Below are 23,031 nucleotides of genomic sequence, written 5' to 3' on the forward strand. Positions count from 1 at the left end.
AGAAGACAGGGATCAATGGAGTAGTCACTCAAGTATGCTCTTAAAATGTTACAGCTCTTGCTATTGCTGCTCTACTTAATTTTTTTATATTAAAGGTAGTTGTATTAGGGTTCTCCAGAGAAACAGAACCAATAGGAGATATATATTTACATATATACATTAAAATATATTATACAATTTTAATAATTTAAAAATTCTCTAACTAATACTAGAATAGAAGAAAATAATGTAATATAACAGAAGATCAAGAAACAATGTTGTATATACAAAATTTTAATATATGACAGAGGAACCATATCAAATGATTAAGAAAGAAAAGTTTACTTAGTAAAAGAGCTAACTAACTACTTGAGAATAAAAAATATCCCTACCTCATGCCACATAGCAAGATAAATTACTAATTTACTAAAACTGAATATTAAAAACTGAGACCTTGAGATGCTAGAAGAAATATAATGGCTATATAATTTTGAGGTGAGAGATAGTACTTTAAAACATAAGTAATAATATATTTATGAAAATTAGTCATATTTTCTGAAAAAAATACAAATTTAGTGAGAAGAGTAGCATTGTTTTACATTTTTGGAAATCCCTTTAATGTTTGGCTTAATAGAAAACATCTGGATTCTTATATCTGCTTCTGCATTCATCTGTGGTGATATCATATGTCATGTAGCTTCTGGAAAGCTCCACTGTAAAATTGTGAAGGGATAAAAGTGAAAAAGGCAGATATATCTTAGTATTATTATGAAAATAGTTTTGACCTTTTAGGCCTCCAGAAAAGGTCTGTGGGACTACAAGAGGACTCTGACTTATACTTTCAGAACTCCTGTTATGGATTAATGTTAATCTTTATATTGATAATATCTCTAAGGGACAATTTCATTTGCATTGCTCTGGAAAAGATTTATCTGCATTACCTGTAGTTTCCTACAAGTTATCAGTTTCCTACCCCTCTAGAGTTGCAAAATAGCCCAAGCAATCAAAGATGTACACTCTTAAAGAACTGGATAATCCCTTAAAAGGTATGAAAGGACACTTATAATCCTATAATCTCTTCTGTCCATTTCTCAGTCTATCCTTCCCCCTGCCACCTTGCATCACTAGCTTCCACTACATTAAAATGCTGATATGCAAAAATTAGTTGGGGAAATTTCTGGATGGTAATAAAATGAGAAGAAAGGAAAATTGGAACTCCTTCCAATGTAGTTAATGTGGCTTCTTCCACAGTTAGATTCTCACAAAATTCCTTCCTTTCCAATCCTCTTTTTAAAAAATTACATTTTCCTAAAGGAATACTTCTTTATCTTCCTGTTTCAGTCCTTTGCCCTTGTTTGGGAAATCTTACCACTTTCTTCAGCATGTAGAAATTTCTTGGGGGTGGTGTCAAGATGGTGGTGTGGGAAGATGTGGATTTCATGTCTCCCCACAACTAGGGGGCCTGCTGTATGCTGGTGAGGGACTCTGACACCCAAGGAGATGGGAGGAACCCCCAAGTAAACCAGTAGGATGTGGGGGGGCTGAGGGGGGAGGAGAAGTGGAGGCCAGACAGGACCGATGCCCCCGAGGGGTGGCTGAGTGGGGGAGGGGATCCCACACCTGGAGGGACACTTGGGGGCTTGATCAGGGAGGAGCATGAGCCCTGCCCAATCAGCCCGGGAAGTCTCCTGCTCTCAGCCTGGATCCTACTCCCACAGAGGCCCCCTCTGGGCAGTCTTGGTCATGGGGGCGTAGGAGAGAGGCTGAGGGAGAACAAGAGAGACAGGTGAGAGGACCCCTCCAGGACTGGAGGAGTGGGAGAGGAGCGGAGGGTGTTGGCCTTACCCACTCGAGCCCAGGAAAGCTACTGAGCTCCCAGGCTGGTCCTCCACCCTCCAAAGCCCCCTCCAGGCTGCATGGGTCCTGGGGACATAGGAGGGAGGCCGGGGAGATCAGGAGAGGCAGGCAGGAGGAGCCCTCCACGTTGCGGGATCTTCATTCATGAGCCAGGCGTCAGGTGGAAGCTCCTGTGGTGGGAGCTCCGAGTACAAACCACTGGACTAACAGAGAACCTCAGACCCCAGGGAATATTCATCAGAGTGAGGTCTCCCAGAAGTCCTCATCTTGGCACCAAGACCCAGCTCTACACAACAACCTACAAACTCCAGTGTTGGAAACATCAGGCCAAACAACCAGTAAGACAGGAACACAATCACATTCATCAAAAAAAAAAAAAAAAAAGGAGATGGCAAAAAATATGTCACAGATGAAGGAGCAAAGTAAAAACCTACAAGACCAAATAAACAAAGAGTAAATAGGCATCTACCTGAAAAAGAATTCAGAGTAATGATAGCAAAGATCATCCAAAATCTCAATAATAGAATGGAAGCACAGATTGAGAAAATACAAGAAATGTTTAACAAAGATCTAGAAGAACTAAAAAACAAGCAAACAGAAATGAACAACACAATAACCAAAATGAAAAATACACTAGAAGGAATCAATAACAGAATAACTGAAGCAGAAGAACAAATAAGTGATCTGGAAGACAAAATGGTGGAAGTAACTTCTGAGGAGCAGAATAAAGAAAAAAGAATGAAAATAATTGAAGACAATCTCAGCGACCTCTGAGACAACACTAAACACACCAACATTTGAAGTACAGGGGTCCCAGAAGAAGAAGAGAAAAAGAAAGGGTCTGAGAAAATATTTGAGGAGATTATAGTGGAAAAATTCCCTGACATGAGAAAGGAAATAGTCACCCAATACAGGAAGTGCAGAGAGTCCCATACAGGATAAACCCTAGGAGAAATACACCAAGACATATATTAATCAAACTAACAAAAATTAAATTCAAAGAAAAAATATTAAAAGCAGCAAGGGAAAAACAAAAAATAACATACAAAGGAATCCCCATAATGTTATCAGCTGATTTTTCAGCAGAAACTCTGCAGGCCAGAAGGGTGTGACAGGATACACTTAAAGTGATGCAAGAGAAAAACCTACAACCAAGGTTACTCTACCAAGCAAAGATCTCACTCAGATTCGACGGAGAAATCTAAAGCTTTTCAGACAAGCAAAAGCTAAGAGAATTCAGCACCACCAAACCAGCTTTACAACAAATGCTAAAGAAAGTTCTCTAGGCGGGAAACACAAGAGGAGAAAAAGGCCCACAAAAACAAACCCAAAACAATTAAGAAAATGGTAATAGGAATATACATATTGATAATAACCTTGAATGTAAATGGATTAAATGCCCCAACAAAAGATAGACTGGTTGAATGGATACAAAAACAAGACCCATATAAGCTGTCTACAAGAGAACCCCTTCAGACCTAGGGACACATACAGACTGAAAGTGAAGGGATGGAAAAAGATACTGCATGCAAATGGAAATCAAAAGAACGCTGGAGCCGCAATACTGGTATCAGATAAAATAGATTTTAAAATAAAGACTGTTACAAGAGATAAGAAGGACAATACATAATGATCAAGGGATCAATCCAAGAAGAAGATGTAACAATTATAAATGTTTATGCATCCAACATAGAAGCACCTCAATTCATAAGGTAAATGCTAACAGCCATGAAAGGGGAAATCGACAGTAACACAATCATAGTAGGGGACATTAACACCCCGCTTACACCAATGAACAGATCATCCAAACAGAAAATAAATAAGGAAACACAAGCTTTTGATGACACAAGAGACTAGATAGATTTAATTGATATTTATAGAACGTTCCACCCGAAAGTGGCAGAATACACTTTCTTCTCAAGTGCACACAGAACATTCACCAGGGTAGATCATATCTTGGGTCACAAATCAAACCTTGAAAAATTTAAGAAAATTGAAATCATATCAAGCATCTTTTTTGACAACAATGCTATGAGATTGGAAATCAATTACAGGAAAAAAATTGTAAAAACCACAAATACATGGAGGCTAAACACTGCACACTAAATAAGCAAGAGATCACTGAAGAGATCAAAGAAGAAATTAAAAAATGCCTAGAAACAAATGACAAAGAAAACATGATGACCCAAAACCTATGGGACATGACTAAAGCAGTTCTAAGAGGGAAGCTTATAACAATTCAATCTCACCTTAAGAAACATGAAAAATCTCAAATAAACAATCTACCCTACACCTAAAGCAACTAGAGAAAGAAGAACAGAGAAAACCCAAAGTCAGTAGAGGAAAGAAATCATAAAGATCAGAGCAGAAATAAATGAAATAGAAGTGAAGAAAACAATAGCAAAGATAAATAAAACTAAAAACTGGTTCTTTGAGAAGATAAACAAAATTGATAAACCCTTAGCCAGACTCATCAAGAAAAAAAGGGAGAGGAAACAAATCAATAAAATTAGAAATGAAAAAGGAGAAATCGCAACTGACAATTCAGAAATACAAAGGATTATAAGAGACTGCTACAAACAACTATATGCCAATAAAATGGACAACCACAAAGAAATGGACAAATTCTGGGAAAGGTACAACTTTCTAAGACTGAACCAGGAAGAATTAGAAAATATAAACAGACCTATGACAAGTAATGAAATTGAAACTGTAATTAAAAATCTTCCAACAAACAAAAGTCCAGGACCAAATGGCTTCACAGGTGAATTCTATCAAACATTTAGAGAAGAGTTAACACCCATCCTTCTCAAACTCTTCCGAAAAATTGCAGAAGGAAGAACACTCCAAATTCATTCTACAAAGCCACCATCACCCTGATACCAAAACCAGAAAAAGATATCACAAAAAAAGAAAATTATAGACCAATATCACTGATGAATATAGATGCAAAAATCGTGAACAAAATCCTAGCAAACATAATCCAACAACATATTAAAAGGATGATACACCATGATCAAGTGGGATTTATCCCAGGGATGCAAGGATTCTTCAATATACGCAAATCAATCAATGTGATACACCATATTAACAAATTTAGGAATAAAAACCATAATCATCTCAATCGATGCAGAAAAAGCTTTTGACAAAATTCAACACCCATTTATGATAAAAACTCTCCAGAAAATGGGCATAGAGGGAACTACCTCAGCATAATAAAGGCCATATATGACAAACCCACAGCAAACATCATACTCAATGGTGAAAAACTGAAAGCATGTCCTCTAAGATCAGGAACAAGACAAGGATGTCCACTCTCACCACTCTTATTCAACATAGTTTTGGAAGTCCTAGCCATGGCAATTAGAGAAGAAAAAGAAATAAAAGGAATACAAATTGGAAAAGAAGTAAAACTGTCACTGTTAGCAGATGACATGACACTATACATAGAAAATCCTAAAGATGCCACCAGAAAACTACTAGAGCTAATCAATGAATTTGGTAAGGTTGCAGGATACAAGATTATTGCACAGAAATCTCTGGCATTCCTATACACTAGTGATGAAAAATCTGAAAGAGAAATTAAGGAAACACTCCGATTTACCACTGCAACAAAAAGAATAAAATACCTAGGAATAAACTTACTTAAGTAGGTAAAAGACTTGTACTCAGAAAACTATAAAACAAGGATAAAGGAAATCAAAGATGATACAAACAGATGGAGAGACATAACATGTTCTTGGATTGGAAGAATCAACATTGTTAAAATGATTATAGTACCTAAAGCAATCTACAGATTCAGTGCAATCCCTATCAAACTACCAATGGCGTTCTTTACAGAATTAGAACAAAAAATTTTACAATTCGTATGGAAACACAAAAGACCCTGAATAGCCAAAGCAATCTTGAGAAAGAAAAATGGAGCTGGAGGAATCAGGCTCCCTGACTTCAAACTACACTACAAAGCTACAGTAATCAAGACAGTATGGTATAGGCACAAAAACAGAAATATAGATCAATGATACAGGATAGAAAGCCCAGAGATAAACCCATGCACATATGGTCACCTAATTTATGACAAAGGAGGCAAGAACATACAATGGAGAAAAGACAGCCTCTTCAATAAGTGGTGCTGGGAAAACTGGACAGCTACATGTAAAAGAATGAAATTGGAACACTACCTAACACCATACACAAAAATAAACTCAAAATGGATTAAAGACCTAAATGTAAGGCCAGACACCATAAAACTCTTAGAGGAAAACATAGGCAGAACACTCTATGACATAAATCACAGCAAGATCCTTTCTGACTCACCTCCTAGAGAAATGGAAATAGAAGCAAAAAATAAACAAATGGGACCTAATGAAACTTCAAAGCTTTTGCACAGCAAAGGAAACCATAAACAAGACGAAAAGACAACCCTCAGAAGAGGAGAAAATATTTGAAAATGAAGCAACTGACAAAGGATTAATCTCCAAAACATACAAGCAACCCATGCAGCTCAATATCAAAAAAACAAATATTTCAATTAAAAAATGGACAGAAGACCTAAATAGACATTTCACCAAAGAAGACATACAAATGGCCAAGAGGCACATGAAAAGATGATTGGGCTTCCCTGGTGGCGCAGTGGTTAAGAATCTGCCTGCCAATGCAGGGGACACGGGTTCGAGCCCTGGTCCGGAAAGATCCCACATGCTGTGGAGCAACTAAGTCCCTGTGCCACAACTACTGAGCCTGTGGTCTAGAGCCCATGAACCACAACTACTGAGCCCGCATGCCACAACTACTGAAACCCATGTGCCTAGAGCCCCTGTTCTGCAACAAGAGAAGCCACCACAATGAGAAGCCCACACACGGCAACGAAGAGTAGCCCCCACTCACTGCAACTAGAGAAAGCCCATGCACAGCAACAAAGACCCAACACAGCCAAAAATAAATAAATTAATTAAATAAATAAATAATAAAAATAAAAATTACCTTAAAAAAAAAAAGAAAAGATGCTCAACATCACTAATTATTAGAGAAATGCAAATCAAAACTACAATGAGGTATCACCTCACACCTGTCAGAATGGCCATTAACAAATCTAGAAACAATAAATGCTGGAAAGGGTGTGGTGAAAAGGGAACCATTTTGCACTGTTGGTGGTAATGTAAATTGATACAACCATTATGGAGAACAGTATGGAGGTTCCTTAAAAAACTAAAAATAGAGCTACAATATGATCCAGCAATGCCACTACTGGGCATATACCCTGAGAAAACCAAAATTCAAAAAGAGACATTTACCAAAATGTCCATTGCAGCACTATTTAGATTAGCCAGGACATGGAAGCAACCTAAATGTAAATCGACAGATGAATGGATAAAAAAGATGTGGCACATATATACAATAGAATATTACCCAGTCATAAAAAGAAACGAAATTGAGTTATTTGTAGTTAGGTGGATGGACCTAGAGTCTGTCATACATAGTGAAGTAAGTCAGAAAGAGAAAAACAAATACCATATGCTAACGCATATATATGGAATCTGAGGAAAAAAAAAAAAGGTACTGATGAACCTAGTGTCAGGGCAGGAATAAAGACGTAGACGTAGAGAATGGACTTGAGGACACAGGGTGGGGTGGGGGAAGCTGGGGCAAAGTGAGAGTAGCATCGACATATATACACTACCAAATGTAAAATAGATAGCTAGTGGGAAGCAGCAGCATAGCACAGGGAGGTCAGCTCAGTGCTTTGTGACCACCTAGAGGGGTGGGATAGGGGCAGTGGGGAGAAGCTCCAGAGGGAGGGGATATGGGGATATATGTATGCATATGGCTGATTCACTTTGTTGTACAACAGAAACTAACACAGTATTGTGAAGCAATTATACTCTAATAAAGATCTATTAAAAAAAAAGAAATTTCTCTTTTTGGTCTCTTTTATATCTGGCAACTTGAATGGCATCTCCAACTTTGGTCAAATGTTTATAAGAATCTCTTTTGCTCAGGAAGTTAGGATGCATTCCCGTTACATGATTAAAAGTAAATATGGGAACTTTCCTCGTGGCACAGTGGTTAAGACTCCGAGCTCCCAATGCAGAGGGCCCGGGTTTGACCCCTGGTCAGGGAACTAGATCCCATATGCATGCTGCAACTAAGAGTTCACACGCCACAACTAAGGAGCCCGCCTGCCACAACTAAGACCTGATGCAACCAAATAAATTAATAAATAAATAAAAATAAATTAAAAAATAAAAAGTAAATATGACTGTGTCTATTCTAGTTCAGTACGTACTCCAGAAGAAAACATGGCTTCTTTTCCCACTAGATCATCTAGTAGATAATGCTCATCATGGTGGACAATAAGATTACAAAACTAAATCTCAAATCCAAAATACATTCATGTATACATACATACATGTATGTGTGTGTACATCTGTGTGTGTGTGTGTGTGTGTGTGTGTGTGAAAAATAAAAGGCTATTTTTAAACCTTTTTTCTTTATTTTGGCCTGTTCTTCTCAGAACAATAGACTCCACCATTCTTATTCTCAGAGGCATTTGACCCTTTCATGTCCCAACTGAGTGTGGTATTATTACAAAAGACATCATATTAAGTACAAGTGGCTTAGCCTTAGTTTCCCTTCCTAAGAAGTAGTAGATTCAATTAAACTTTTTAAAGATTTCCCTTTCTAAAAGTATGTGTTTGAAAAGGGAGGAATTGCAGGTAGGGAGAGCTCCAGTTTGTATATAATACACGTGCAAAAAACTTACACCAACTGTGTGAACATGAGTAAGACTGAACAGACATTTGAAAATTTACCAACATTGCACTACCTTATCTTGTGATTTATATTAAGGTAAGGAAGACAAGTCAGTGCTTATTCTCATTACCAACAATCCTAAAAAGTTATTAATCCTAAATCTGACCTTAGGACTAAAGGAGCTACTTCTTCTTTTATGCTGTCAGTACAAAACTGGAGTCATGATGAAGTCTAAGTGTGATTCTAGAGATAGAAAATTGGCTAACTTTGACCACAAGAAACAGACTTTAGTGAACTGTGCTGTAAAATCCCTTCTCCTTCTCCTTCTCCCTTTCCTTCTTCTTCTTCAGGAACAGAGGCAGAAATGGCAGTGATATGAAGCTTTTAGTTTAAATAAGGATTGGCAAACTCTGATCCATGAATCAGATCTGATCCTCTGCCTATTTTCGTATAGTCTGTGAGCTAAGAATGTTTTTAAATGGTTGAGATTAATCCAAAAGAATAATGACATTTCATGACACATGAAATTCAAATTTCAGTATTTATAAATAAAGTAATATTGGAACAGCCACATTCATTTGTTTATATATCATATATCATTGCTTTCATGCTATATTGGCAAAGTTAAGTAGCTGCAACAGAGACCGTATATAATACTCTCATCACTTCACACGCCTGCTCTGTGCACTACAAATCACAGTGATGTAATTATAACTCAACAGCATTTCAAATGCCATGCATATTGCTGTACCACGACATGATTTTTATGAATTGCCAGTGTGTATCTATCATGTCAACACAAGAAGAGAAAACTGCACTTCGAAAACTATACTTTTAAGGCACAATGGAGTATGGATTATTTTATTATTGAGTTAGATGCTGAAGAATGGTGTTTATTATGACGTGACACTATAGCTGTACTAAAATAATACAATATACATCAACATTACCAGACCAAGCATTCTATATACATATAGTGTATAGTTGGACAAATTTACCAAGCTTGTGTAAGTTTCTTGAACAAGAAGAACTGCCCTCAATCAGTATTATTGAATACTGAATAGCTTTGGATGGTAGCTTTTGCTGCAGCCTTGATAACGTCTCTTAATGAATTAAATCTAAAGTTACGAGGCAATACAGAGTTTATATGTGAAACTTATACTGCAGCAAAGACATTTGGACAACTAATGTTTTCTTGAGTGACAAATAATTTTAAGCTGCCTTATACACATCATGTGTTGGCAAAAGCTAAAACAAGAGTCAAGATTTTTATCCCCATACAAATTTACAGTGAGTACATTTTTGGGGCTCAAACTACAGTTCCAGCAGCATTTTTCAGATGTTGATTGATGCAAGTGGAAAAGAAATTTCATCATTTCAAAACCATCTAACTGTACAATTGAGAAGATTTCACCTAACTGTCAATTGGAAGTGATTAATCTGAAGTGTATTGACATACTAAAAGGCAAATATCAGAAGAGGAATCTCACAGAATCTTGTTAATGTATTTCAAATTTTAAATATGATTAAAATCATATGCTGGTGGATTGATAACAGTATTTGGCAGTATTATCTCTGTGAAAAGACATTTTGAAAGATGAAATACTTTATAAAATCTCATTACAGATAACATTAACAGATGAATATTTATAATTGATTCTGATGACTGGGGACACTAACTTCAAACTCCAATGAAGCAAAAGCTTATACCCCTTCCTCAAAAAAGAGAATTCCATTTTTTTATTTACAGTCCTGTATTACAAAATATTATTTTGTAGTTCTCAAAATAATTTGACTACTGGAGTACTCAATTACAATCATAATATGCATTCATCAATTTAAAAATATGTAGAAATTTGTTTTCTTTCTTATTATATAACTACCTACACACTATCCTTAATTTTTCACTTGGCTCACAAACTTTAAAATATTTATTATCTGGGCCTTTACAGAAAAATTTGCTGACCTCTGATCTAAATGAAGTAAATCTGAATTCTGGTTCCACCAGCAGAACATAGAAGAAACTGATGGCAGGAAGAAGGTGCTGGAGGCCACTGACCCCTGGGGTTGGGATGATTCCTGTCTTAAGGACTGCAGGGAAAGAGATTGGCTGCAAGGGTCATATGTGAGATTTTCTTCTCTCAAAGAGAGCAGAGGCTAGCATAAGAATTAATTATCCTATTGTCAGAATTAGCCAGGTGTCTTTGAGAATCTTTGACCACAAGACCTTTAGGAAAGACTGGACCAAGGTTAAATTTTTTAATTTGCACAAATAAAGAAATAAAACATTATTTTATTTCCCAATGTTGCTAAAACCAGACCCTGCTTATGCATACATAGAGAAAATTCTGAAGGGTACCCACCAACATGTTAATATTGGTTCTCTCTGGGTCACAGGCTTATAGGTTATTTTACTATTTTCTTTTCTCTAATCTTTTTTTCCCCGATCTTTCTACAGTGGATATTTGTTATTTTACTCTTTCACTTGTCTTTTATATTTCTTCCTTGATGTTTCCACAGTGATTATATTTTATTTTAAAATTCATACTTTAAAAAATTACTCCACTTTAAAGGTATTTTCTTATTTATTAATGTTCCAAAATCATCCTGGGAGAGGACAAATTTTTACTATTTATTTTCAGATTACTTATGAGGAAAAAAGGTTGTAGTTGAAAGAAAGATCAGTAAGCTAGCTAAGTGTTTCCTCTGTAAACACTTTCATTTTTTTCTTCAAGAAAACAAAATTAAAAAAAAAAAAATTAAAGGAATGCCTACATACAGAATAGGAAATAATGTTCCTAAGTAACTGAATATACTCATATCATTAACGAACACGGAAGGCACCATTGTTGGTAAAAGAAACATGAGCTTTTTTTTCTTAAAAAAATAAAGTATACATAAGGCAGTATAGAGAAAAGGAATGAACAGGTTTCTTGTCATGACATTGAAAAAAAAAAAGCTTTTTAAATAGAATGCAAAACTACTTTTTTGTGCATCGGTAAAAATTGTCTTATATTTTTAAAAAATCTAATCCTTTTACATTATCTCAAGTTATTCACAGCCCCGACCATTATGAATTCCTCTCAGACTGTGATTTCATGATGTGTTAAATGTCTTTAACATGCTAACTGTGAGCCTGAGAAAGCATCAGGTTCTGGAAGAAGTTAGTTGTCCTAGACACCCAGCAGCAGGGCCAGTTTAATCACACTGTCACACCCCAGAATACTGAGATACTATCACTGTTCCTGCCAATGACTTTCTGTTTGTTTCCATAGAGTTATATATTTATAGGAAAACTGTGTGTTTTTCTAAACAGATGTTTGTGTTTGTTTACTCTGTTGACATAGAAAACACTTAGAAATTTTGGATAATTTCTATGATAAGAGATGACATTGACCAATGTAAGTATTAAAGCCCACTATAGCTGCCTAATAAATTGCATGTATAAAATCACAAGTTTACTTTTTCTGAAACTAATGTCAACTCTTCACGTCTTCTTACTAGACTCTAACATTTTCAAAAAGAAATAAGGAAGATCTAGAGAAAATCAGAACAGGGACTATTAAAATATTTTTTCACTTCATTTTCCAACGTTTCAGGAAAAAAGAAAAAAGAAAGAAAGACTCTGTACAGACCAGTGTGAAAAAATTATGTCTTGTCTGAACATAACCAGGCCAGGAAAATAACCACTTTTCATTTAGTATTGATACTTGTTTGCAAGTTCAATATCAAAAAGATGATATTTACCATTCCTAGGTTCTTCAAAGATATAGAGGATAAAGGAAGAGTTTTTATAATAATGTCTTTAGAAAATATTTTCATGTGAAGGGAGCATAGAATCACCAGTCGTTCTTTTTGTCAGCATACCTCTGGGAGGTACATTAGGATTAAGTCTACTCTAATCACCATTTTTTAGCTGACAAAGGTGGGTTTTGAACTAATGTGTTCAAACATGAAGTTTGCTCACGTATGAAAAAAGAAAAAGACAAGATCAAGTCAAACTAGTCTTTATCACTAGTCTGGCAATCAATCACATGCCTTCCGCGGAAAGTTGTTAGTTTTCCATACAAAGTATTTGCTTTGATATACCTTATAGAAATACAAGATGTGCGTTGAAAACAGCCTGTCTTCCTTCATTTTCTTGGGTTCATAACTTTTAAAAAGTAGCTCACTTTTTTTAAAAGTGTGATTTCTTTATCACATTTTGTGTCATTATTCTACAAATTAAGTCTTTCCTTTCTGTTGTAAGGTACAAAAATAAAAATCAAATAATAGGGGCTTCCCTGGTGGCGCAGTGGTTGGGGGTCTGCCTGCCAATGCGGGGGACGCGGGTTCGAGCCCTGGTCTGGGAAGATCCCACATGCTGCGGAGCGACTAGGCCCGTGAGCCACAATTGCTGAGCCTGCGCGTCTGGAGCTTGTGCTCCACAACAGGAGAGGCCGCGATAGTGAGAGGCCCGCGCACCACGATGAAGAGTGGCCCCCGCTTGCCACAACTAGAGAAAGCCCTCGCAGAGAAGCGAAGACCCAACACAGCCATAAATAGAAATAAATTAATTTTAAAAAAAATCATTAAAAAAAAAAAATCAAATAATAGTCACAGAAAGGAGGTTCCCCTGAGGATAAGAAATATATACCAAATTCTATTTGCTTATTAAATATTTTGCTGTGCTTCATAAAATACCTAAAGAATTTTAGCTTATCCAATTATTATTTCTTTAAAGGGTACCTTCTGGAATATGGAGTTTAAATAGTTATTTACACTAAATAGTAAAAAGAAGGTTACATACCTTAAGTAGGTTTAGCTTACAATTTAAAATCATCACTCAAAGAACTTAAGCACCAAATTTGCCATGGTGGGAGCAGCATCCCCAGGTAGCATGAAAGACAAGGCTGTAAAAAAAAGTGAGAGGGAAGGACATATGACAGTAGGCCCAGGACAGAGGAATCCCTTTCTTAGGGCACTTTTGTTCAGTGAAGTCAAGGGGGAAAGGGCTACAAAGCTGATGATCTGGATCCCTGGTAGCAGAAATTTACTTGGCAAAGTTTTTATTGAAACCAGAATTGGTAAAGGCTTCCACTTTATTTCTCCCAATATCCAATCAACTACTAAATCCTGGTGGCTCTTCATTAACAATTTCTCTTGGACACATTGACTAAATATATAAATGTATTATTTAATACATGGATAACTGAATGAACGAACGAATGAATGAGGTACAGCAGGGAAAGGTCTTTTCACTTGTTATCTCTCAGGTGAGATGCTGCATCCTGATTCCTGGGAGATCTCTCCAAACACAACAAAGTCACTGGGTGAGCCCAAAAATCATCATGCAATTCTGCAAAAGGGAGATGGAATCAAGCTCAGTATCAAGACCTTCATTTAAAGGACAGGAAGGTATTTTGAAAAGTTAGGATAGAAGAGAATGTTGAAACTCACAACCTAGTTAGTAACTCCAGCTTATCCTTGGCACACAAAACATCATGTCTTGCTGGTGACATGACTCCACTGTAATGGCCACCCCCAGAGGGCGAGTGGCACTGAGCTTCCTAAAAAACTTCCTAGGCAACCAGGATTATGTCTGTGGGCCTGCATGTGGCCACAGGCAGATAGAGTGGCAGGAGGGCGGAGAAGGAAAAAGCAGGAGATTCAAGGCAGAAACCAACCAAATTCATCTAACTTCAGCCACTCTTCTCATTTTTCAATGTAGCTTAGGCTATATTTTTAAATTATTATGCCATTATTATTACTGTGTTTTATAATTTGTTAAGTGCCTACGGAATTTATGTTGGCATATAAAAGTCTTTTTTTTCCTTTTGACGCACAACTAATTTGTTGACCATTTGACCACACACAAACTGCTAAGTAGCAATCTTTTTTAAAAGATCTTGAGCTATCTTCTACTCAGCTGAAAGCAAGAAGAAATAGGGAATCTTCTGAAAACTTCATAATACTTTCACATGAGTTGGAGACCTAAGGGGTTTAGATAATTCAGATATATGCACAGACGTGGGTGCTTGTCAAATTCAAGCCTTTTCAGTTTTTCTCTTTAGTTTTTATGGTATCAGTTACAGAAAACTGTTTAACCTCCAGGCAGGACCTGGATATTTCATATTTCTCTCAGTTGGAAATTAGAAAAAGGAAAACATTCCATATGAAAGACATTTTTGAAAGACAAGTATACAGAAATATTTTCTCTAATAATATCTGTTTTATATAGAAAATATCCTTAAGAAAGGTAAAGCAAGTTTTGTTGGGACACCTAGTATGACATGCATGATAATGTTCTTTCTGGTTTATTTCACAATGCTGTGCTTTGCTAAAACAATGTTTACCTTGATTTTGGGTTTCTCTTCTTGACTTCCTCTTCATGGCTTGGCTTTAGCTTTTAAACTAAAAACAAAAATAAATGAAGGCAGAGAAAAATTTTTACAAGCAAGTGTCTTACAAGAAATAACTGTAGTCTCATAAAGTTTTATCTTTCTTGATTTGTTGCAATTTGAGATGTAATAAAAACGTAAGGCAAGCTTTAACATCATGTCCTTTAATCTAAATACAGTACTTTCTTGCCTACCATATCAGTGGAACTTACACATTTTAAAATTTTAGGACATGAAAGTTTTCTAAAATCTTAGTACTGCCAGTCTCTGCTAGGATTCCACTTATAAGTTTTTCAGAGGAAGAGAGACACGTAGGAAGCTTGGCATCACTTCTAATGTTACCAAATTAGACAGTGTGTGACAATGTCTAATTTTTCAATAAATACCATTTCAACAAACACCAAACTTGAAGATAATTGCACTGAAATCTGAAGTACAATATTCCATATCAGGTCAGAAATTGTACATAGAGTCTTGATATTAAAAAAATGTAACATTTCAGTTTCAAATATATTTTAAGGCTAAGATTTAAACATACTCTGAGCACTTAATATCAAATTATGGAAAACAGCATGCTAGGTTTCAATTTTTCCAAGTAAGCATGTAGTCTGGAAACACTAAACAAGAATATTTTGTCTCCTTGAAATGTATTATGTTTTTAAATCAAAGACTCATTTTTAACAAAAATGATACTCTGCCCCTGACAGTAGAGGGGAGGGTGTTTAATAGTCACTCTTCTGTGGGAAACATTAAGACAAAAATATTAGAAATTGCTTAACATGCCAAGCTAATGTTTAGTAGTTTTCTGAAAGGTCTGTGAAGCATCTACAAATATTTCTATAAACAAACTAATTTTTAAATTGAAAAAATCTTGCTTGCATACTAGGGAGAATTTGAACGGTCTATGAAACTTGTTAGGTCTTTGGAAACTAGCTGTTTCTTGGCTAAAAAACAATAGGCCCCTCGAGGTCATTTCTTCCAACTGAGTCACTAACTCAAGGGCAAAGCTTGATGTTTAAATGCTAGTGGAGACATAGCCCTCTGACTGTGATCCTTATTTTCATGATGCAGTATCATGTTTTGAATACTCCTCTTCTAATGATATTCAAATCATGTTTACTTATCACAATCTGGGAGCTTCTAATTTGCAAACACTACATCTAATTTCAGCCTTATATCTCCCCAAGGATCGCCATACAGCAGAGGCTAATCCAATGTTTATCAGTTGAATTCATCTAAGATGGGTTTTCTCCTTTCCTAATAATTTCACATTGTGACTTCTACCTGTTTTCTTTGTGGTGCGTCTGCATTAGACCACTGCTTGCTGATTTTTGCACCACGTAAGAGGAGCAAGATAGTACTACAATTACCTACTCGATTCTGAGCCTGAAGTGAATAAACAGTAAAATTTTGGAAAGCTCCAGGAAGGGATAGGAGTCAGAAGGAATGTGCTGTTAGGCATTTTTCTGTCTACTGGGGGATTTGGTGCAATAGAAGAAAACACCGGTGTAGAGGTAAAATGGGCTCATTTTCAAACTGCCGCCATTCCCTAAAAGTGATAACTTTTCACTGGGCTTTGGTTTGTCACCTGTAAAATGTGAAGAGTAAGATTTACCCATTGGGATATTGGGAAGATAAAATGTTACATGTAAAGCATTCAAGATAATGCTATACACACAAATGGTAACTATTAAAATTTGAGCTAGAAAGATTATGGTGCTACAAAATAAGAAATTTTCTTTTGTAGGTCACATTCCTAGCTAGAAGTGGCTCAACCTGTCAAAAGAGGTTTCCAAGTGCTCCCTCTTACTTCATCAATATGTGCAGAAGGCTGACCCCATCCAGAGAATTCAGTTGCCATTGAGAAGACAGCTGAGAGCTCAATCATTGCATATAGTACCTCCCTGCCCTTCCCAGGTTGGTGAGCCATGTCAGAAGCTGCATTTCTGGTAAACATGTTAGAAACAAGCAGCAACCCTTTGAGTCAATCAATAAAGATAAAGTCCTTAGAAATCTCTCTGACAAAAGACAAAGAGTCACACGTTGGCCTACAAAATAAAATTTCATCATAAAAGCAGGTGTGCTTCCTTGTATACAACTCCTTGAATATAGTTCCTCTCAATTGAAGATCTATGAAGTAAGGAGACAAATTATATACCCCCTGTACTAATCAGGGTTCTCATGAGAAACAGAACCAATAGGATCTTATGTGTATATATGTATATGCTCAGGAGTTCCAGAGGCCTGTCTTAATTTTATACTGTCTTTATCTTGTAGCTGAAGCTGATACAATGACTTTTAAAACTTTATGGTCTTTCTTCTTATTAATTCAATTTCCACTCAGATAAAACCCAGACCAACATATTTCTTTGAGACAGTCCCTCTCAGTCTTGGGCTCCCTGGGCTGGAGATGTAAGTTTGTGTATCATCAATGTAATAGATAGTAATTGAAGCTATGGGTGTGGATGAAACTGCTTGGAGTGACAGAATAGAGATTAGAAGAGCGCTTATGATCAAAACAATGCTGTCCAAAAAAAAAAAAAAAATTTAACAAAAGTAAAAAGTAAAGACAAACTAGGTCATTTGTTTTTGTAGTGACTATGATAGGCTAAGATTTGACAGCCTTAATACATAAAATATTCTTATAAATAAAATTAAAATTATTAACATATCAGAAGAAAAATGGTCAAAAGGATAGATAAATAGATAGACAGATGATAGATCGCCAGACAATGAAATGCAAAGTCCCTTAACAAGCTATCAATGACTCGCAAATAAATTTTTTGAAAAACTTAAAAAAAAATCAAATTGAAGATTGGGATTGACATATACACACTACTATATATAAAATAGATAATAATGAGGACCTACTCAATAGCACAGGGAACTCTACTCAATACTCTGCAATGGCCTACATGGGAAAAGAATCTAAAAAAGAGTGGATAGATGTATATGTATAACTGATTCATTTTGCTGTATACCTGAAACTAACACAACCTTGTAAATCAACTATATCCCAATAAAAATTTTTTAAAATTAAAAAAAATCAAGTTGGAAAAGATTCTTTTGAAGTATTGAACTCAAAGTTAGGACAGGTGATTGACACACATATACTACTAGTGGGGTTGTATTTTGATACAAGAGGGCAATATTTGAGCAATACGTAGACATTTAGAAAGTTTATTTACTTAGTAATTTCTAGGAAATAAATTTTAAAAGGTAGTTAAATATTTATGTGTGAGAATGTTCATTGAAGCACCATTTTTGTACAAGAATGATAGATAAAGTATAATTTTAAGAACAAAAAAAATCAGGAACAATCAACATTTCCAACAATAGAGGAATGATTAAGTATATTGTGAGACATACATAGGATTAAGAATTTAAAAGCTAATAACAATTATGCTTTAATGAAATAGAAGCATGATCACAGTATGATGATAATTGAGGAAAGCAAGACATAAAACTGTGTAAAATATGATTCCAATTTAATTTAAAATATATACATGTTAAAATTCAGAAGGAGATACATCAAAATGTTAACACCATTTATCTGTGTGATGCAGTTATGAATGCTTTCTATTTTCTCCTTTTCTAGTTTTCTCTTTCATTTTCCCACAAACATAAATTACTTTACTAAACAGAAAACAGTAAAAACAATAAAACAGCAGTAATAAAAATAAAAAATAAAAAAACAGTAAAAACAATAAAAATGAGCCCAAAACATGTGATATTTAAAGGCTTTTCTTTGCCCAGTTGCACAAGCAAAAACTAAGTGCTTAGCAGTAAAGGCCCTATAGAAAAAGTAGACATCCTAACACAGATGGCGGGATAAAAATGCAATATGGCGAGCGCAGAAAGAGATTCAGACTGAATCAAAACAAAGACAATTCCCGTAGAGGGGTGGTTTTCTAAAAATTTGGCACAGAAACCACTTATCTGTACTAGATCTTGCCCAGAAGCATTAAAAGGAAAACAAACAGAGCTGCTCCGGCTGAAGACAGAGACGGGGCGGGGGCAAAGCTCTGGTGCCTGCACCCTGGATCCCCACTCTCTGCCTTCCCCAGCAGACTCTGCAGAGGCATGAGGTCTAAGAAACACTGAAAATCAAGAAAATCATCTTATACTAAAGTTTCTCATCAACTACTCCCTAATAAATGTGACCTGGAAACGATCAGAATATGCTGTATAATCGTAATGATTGACTACGTATTACAATATAAGAAAACTTACTCAGTTCTCGTAACAGGATAGGTTTGTTCCCTATTTCTCCACAAATTCATCAGCCCTCTCTATTAAAGTCTTCTTTAAAAAATATTATTCTAGGTATTAACATCTATAGGTACTTGGCCTGGAAGGATTCTACCTGCTCTTCAGTTATCCAGAGCAATAAACAGAAAAAAAAGAAAGATAAAGAAATGTGAGCGTATCTGAAAAGGACTGTGGCATTGAGAGGCTGGGTCAGTTTTGGCTTGATCACCCTTGGCTGTGCTTAATGCCAAAGGGAAAAGAATCCTCCCCTGTGCCTTGGCCACGCTGAAGCCTGAACAGGGACAGAATGACGACTGCAGCAAAATGGCCTCAGCCCAGCGACACTGTAGCAAAGGTGCGTTTAAACTAGCAACTGCAGCTGTGGTGAGCAGTGCCTGGAGACCGATGAAGCATTTCGACAGGTTTTATTTATTGAATCTACTTAAAACTTTTCAGAAATTTCAACAGGTTGCCTTTCCTCACTCAGATGCCAGTGGCTGCAGTGAAGATGAATGGGGACGTCTCTTCTGACTGTGTGAAAAACTATAGCACAAAAACACATTCTAGAACTATACTGCCCAGGGTGACCATCAGCCACATGTGGCATTAAGCTCTTAAAATGTGGCTAGTCTGAACTGAGACGTACTGTAAGTGTAAAGGACACACCAGATTTCAAAGTACAGAAAAAGAATGTAAAATATTTCACTAATAATTTTTCATATTGATTACATGTTAAAATCATCTATTTTTGATATGTTAAGTTAAAATATATTACTAAAGTTATTTGCATCTGTTTCTCTTACTTTTTTTAGTGTGAATACTAGAAAATTTTAAATTACTTCTTGGCTCACATTTGTGACTGACATTAAATTTCCACTGGACAGCACAGTTACAGAACAAACAGAATTGGGGCTGAAGTTGTTAGTACCTCTGGTCTTATTTGGGATTTTTTTTTTTTTTTTTGTGGGGAGGGAGAGGAGAGGATTCCTTCTTTTTCTATGGATGAAAAGAGAGAAAACAGCCCTGTCCTTTTGAGTCCTTGCTGTATCAATTGGGGTTTGAGTTTCTTTGCGGAAGCAGGAAATACCAGTTACATTCCATAATAAATGAGGGAGATGTGGACTAACCCAAAAACGCACTCAGAACGAGCCTTTTGTTGGCTTGTGCAATGGTTAAGAACTATGTTAAGTCCAGTCGCTCACTCTGATTCTGTTTTGTTGCCAACATGAAAAGGAGAACGTTATCTAAACAGATTTTTTTAAAGGAATGTGAGTATTGACCATCAAAATGAGCTCAGGAATGCTCTACATAATAAGAGCTTGTCTTAACTTTTACTCAGGGATATGTCCTCTTATATTTAGGTCTAAACCTTTATGCAGAACACTTTTCTGTGAAACTGAACATTAATCTTCTGAAGCCCATGAATTCGAAAATAACATTAAGTTATATATTCCTCCAAGTATCTTCATTCATCATTTAAATATATTTTGAGAGTCTGAGTAACATAACAGTAGATTCTAAGATGGAGTTTACATTACACAGTCTCATACTTTCAAGGGCCTTAGTATTTTCATTTGTTTATTCAACAGATATTTCTTGAGCACTAACTATGTGCCAGGCACTCTTTCAGGCATTAGGTGCAATGGGAATAAAAAAGAGAATAAGATCACTGACCTCCTAGAAATCACAGTCCCGTGTGGGAAGTGGACCTTTATCAAATAATCATGTGTGAGTGTTCTGAGAAGCACGATGGAGGAGCGTAGCTCCTCCAGATACAATAGGAGGAGTGAGACCCTAAATCCAAATAACTACCCAAAAGCCAGTGTATTTGATGTAAAGTATGTGAGGAGAACAAATGTAGCTGGGATACCTAATATATCCCAGCTACGTTATCTAGACATCATAATCACCTATTATCTAGACATGGCTAATTAAGCAAAGCAAGATTTAATTTCAGAGAATGGCCAGGACTTAAGAATAAACTCATCCATTAGGGCCAAAATGTAGGTTGGTGGGGGGCAGGCCCAGTCAAAAACAGCAGAAGGAACTACTTGGCTATATTGACAGGCTTGTCGTCACCCTCCAGGAAATCCATGATATACAAAGACTGGGCTTCCATACTGGCAGAGACCCTTCTGTCGATCTAAATAACAAGGCAGGACACCACTACAAAAACTTAAACCATAGGTCTGGCGACCAAGTCCCGGTGACTGGGCATGCAGAATGTAGGGGGATGGGGTGTGGAAGGGGAGAGAAATGATTAGACTTAAAAACCCAGCCACAGGAGTTTGCTATCAGAATACTGAGTAACAATTTTGACTTGGAGAACAGTGGCCAGTACTAGCCATGATCTGGATTACATTAGTAAGTGTGAGCAATGTTAGAACACCGTGACCAAGGTCAGTCTGTCAAGGAACATTGTTCAGTGCCAAGTTCCCCAGTTTAGAAGACGAGGTAGGGACAAGGGGTCCCTGGTGTTTTCTGCTTTAGGTCAGTATTGCCCCCAAGTGATTTTGATACACTTCAAGAAAAATTTCTCATTAGATTCAAATATCTCCTAGATAGATATATTTTTGTGTGTGCAGTTGGGTGAGGGACTGGATTAGGAATATATACTTCAGCGGAGACTTCTCAGTGATTCTGATATGCACCCATCCTTAGATAAGTACAACTGCTCTAGGAACTAAGGGGGAGAATGATTAGTTATCTTACCATCATAAAATTAGAAAGGCAATGACAGGGGGCAGGCAATGACAGACAGAAGAGATACATGTCATGATCATGAGCAAGTTTGTAAGAAGAAGATGGTACTTTAAATAGGCTTTGAAAGAAAATCATGATTCAGAAAGTTGGAGGTGACAAGAATAACATGTGTAATAACTGTTTAGCCATTTAAATTCATATAAAATGTGTAATATCCAATATATGAATGTATTCGTATTGTATAATATACAATACAGAGTTTATAGTTTTAATATATAAATCAAGGCTGTAAAAATATATATTCTTCTAGTCTCTAGATATATGCAGTTGACCCTTGAACACCACAGGAGTTAGGGGGGCCAACCTTCAAAAATCCACGTATAATTTATAGTCGGCCCTCTGTATCCTTGGCTCCTCTGTATCCACGTTTCCTCATAATTCAACATTCTGCAACCCCAGATTCAATCAACCATGGATCATGTAGTACTGTAGTATTTACTATTGAAAAAAATACGCATTTTTTTCAATAGTTTTGAATTACCTGCGTAATTCAAAACTGTGTGGTTTAAGGGCCAACTGTATTCTCTATACCTTGCATATCTTGCTTACCAAGTATTCAAATTTTAGTAAAATTCATTCATCAAGTCATTCTATGATTTTAAAATCATTAGTGTAATTTTTGGTTGACAGAGCTAAATGATGCTCCTTTCTTAGCTGAGATTTTACATATAAAGTTCTTCCAAAGACTTCTCCATTAAAATGAATCTCTCTCCAACCACCATCAAATAATAGCAAAAGAGAGTGGCCCTTTGTCATAACTTTATTGATAGAAGTTGGAAAGCCAGAGGAGGAGAAAAAAAAAAAGGATGAGAGGGAAAGAGTGTATTAATCATGTTTCTAGTTTCTGTAAACTTGATGATTTAAAATCTGCCTTACGTGCACGTACCAGAGATACCTTATTCCAAACAACCTGGTAATTTCGCTGAGTCACTTGCATTGGCCTCCTTTGCTTTCTTCCCCCTCAGGAGGAATCATCCTCCCAGGGCCACTCTTTTCAAATACAAACCAACCAATTCAGAGTCTACACTTCTCACCACCTCCCTTATTA

The 23,031-nt window shown here is 36.3% G+C and overlaps 1 long non-coding RNA gene across 4 annotated transcripts in view; it reads left to right on the top strand.

Annotated features, from left to right (window-relative positions):
- Positions 1-23,031, top strand: part of LOC309635282 — a 290,386-nt gene that overhangs the window by 253,504 nt on the left and 13,851 nt on the right. The gene's annotated exons all lie outside the window — the stretch shown is intronic.

This window comes from Balaenoptera borealis (genome assembly GCF_965194805.1).
Source record: "Balaenoptera borealis genome assembly, chromosome: 9".
In the NCBI taxonomy this organism is placed as follows: Eukaryota; Metazoa; Chordata; class Mammalia; order Artiodactyla; family Balaenopteridae; genus Balaenoptera; species Balaenoptera borealis.